Raw genomic sequence first — 2158 nt, 5'->3', positions numbered from 1 at the left:
TGGAATTCGATGGCCAGGAGGGAAAACCATAGCCAGGCACAAAGCTCGTTATCATACACTGTGTAGTTTATACTGTTTCTTGTTAATGTTGCCTTCAGTGAGGTCTCATTTGGCAACAGACACCCTGATGAGAATCTGCACACTCAGGAAATTGTGTATGTCATCTCCAGGAAACCATATCATATTACAAGAGAAAGAGAAACTAAAGAGCAACACTTGGATTTCAGAGGAAGATAAGCAACCTTACCATGGCTTTTGATGGAGCCTCCTGACCCATACTTTCTCCAGGAATGAACTCCACCATGTCATTTGGGGGAACTAGGAGGATGCAGAATAATGATTAGTATACTGATTTATTGCTTATGAATAGTTCAGGGCATTTCTTTATAGGGACATCAGTGAAAATATACAGCAAAGATAAGAACAAGAATGAATGAGAAGCACAGCCTTTGGGTTTCCAGTAGACTGGAACCAGGTGTGATATGTGTGTTTCGTATTTTGTACCTTTAGGGGTATGTTTTTCTCTAGAGATGACCACTGAGGCCACTTTAAAAGTATGCAACATATTTCACATCTCTGTAGGAGATTAGTTATTACTAATATATTGTAATAACCTGGAGTGTGTTGTATCACTAAGTGATGTATACAGTTCCCTATCCCAAAGCATCACCATCAGGATAATTTCCTGAATTCTTAATGCTTCTTTCACTTACAGAGTGAAGAACCTGGATCTTTTGGCTCAGCAACATCTCTGTCTACAGAGAGGGCCTAGTAACCAAAACTTTATATTTGGGTGTCATGAAGTGGGAAGAAATTATATCAAACAAATCATGCATTAGTGTGGGTTGTTATTTTTAGAAAATGGATGCTTGTTCTGGGTATGTTAGAAGAGAATTTCTGAAGAAGCTCCCATAGCCTCACAAACACATACACAATTATTACACATGGACATGCTCAGAGATACCGCCCCATGCTCATTCACATTAAATGCACACCACCCAAAAGACAGCTGTTTCACGATCATGGTAGATGGCCACAATCCTTCACTGGATTATCACTTTGTCACCATATCCCTATCCTCATTTCCAAACAAAATCTAAATCCAGGATAACTTTTTACATAGAAACAAGAAGGAATGTGTGACCTATCTAAGTACAGAGGTTTTCCTCAGCATGTTAGGGGGTTGAGAATACTTACTTTGCTCATTTGTTGCAGAGGCTACCTGTAGTTACAGAAAGGAAGACAGCGTGAGCAAGAGATCATTTGCACAAGTCTGCTGTTGGCTGTGGTGACATTAGATAACTAGATGGGAAACAGCAGTTGGGGCAAAGATCACAAAGTAAGGCAGAGAAGGCACTTGTGAAAAGACATGAGCTTTGCATGAGGGATTTCTCAGGTACAATTTGATGACATGCATAAAATTCTTTTTCTATCAAGGAAAAGTGCCACTGAAGAAAATGCTCACTACAATCATTTGACAATGGTTGTTCTCATATGTGAATGTCATCTTGAATCATTCTCACAGGGAATAGATGTACAGTCGTAATTCCACCACCTATGAGTCACCTATAATGAACACTGTCATATTTTCATGAAGGAATTTGAATTAAAAGGAAGAAAACAACACTTATATCTTAGACAAAGAAGGGTCACATTACCTCAGCAATGTAATGTTTTGGGTCTTCTCCCTCATCAATGGATACCACCTCTATTATGACTTGATAGCAATCTAGGGAAATATAGAGTAACTGTCAGTATATTGGTTTGCTGAAGAAACACTCCAGGGGCTTCCTAACTGTGGACATGGGTCTAGAGTGTATGGAGATGGTTGTTTAACACACACAGGCTCAATTACTCTGGAACATGATTGTTTCTGAATGGCAAGAGAAGGAGCATACCAGGAAACAAAAATTCAAAATAGACAAAAAATGGAAGGAACTACAATGAGAAATTAAATATTCTACTGTTACACTAGAAGGTTTCAGCATTCCTTTATAACACTTGACAGATCCATCAGGAAGTAAAGAAAAAGTATACTTTTGAATCAATCATTTCTGTTATGGGTCAAATTACTTCCAAACAAATACATGTTTAAGTTCTAAACATGGTTAAGTTAGAACTTAAACAGTACCTCCAAATTTTACTGGGTTTGAAATGA

General features: G+C 38.2%; 1 long non-coding RNA gene across 1 annotated transcript; it reads right to left on the bottom strand.

Moving 5' to 3' along the window:
* Nucleotides 1–6: 6 nt before the first annotated feature.
* On the bottom strand, nucleotides 7–2152 carry LOC125614603. Its single transcript, XR_007345179.1, has 3 exons — nucleotides 1659–2152; nucleotides 1198–1222; nucleotides 7–318 (listed from the first exon to the last, which is right to left on the bottom strand). It is a non-coding gene; the product is annotated as an uncharacterized LOC125614603 (long non-coding RNA).
* Nucleotides 2153–2158: the final 6 nt, after the last annotated feature.

This window comes from Marmota marmota, unplaced genomic scaffold (assembly GCF_001458135.2).
Source record: "Marmota marmota marmota unplaced genomic scaffold, marMar, whole genome shotgun sequence".
In the NCBI taxonomy this organism is placed as follows: Eukaryota; Metazoa; Chordata; class Mammalia; order Rodentia; family Sciuridae; genus Marmota; species Marmota marmota.
This window is presented reverse-complemented; position numbering and strand designations above follow the sequence as displayed.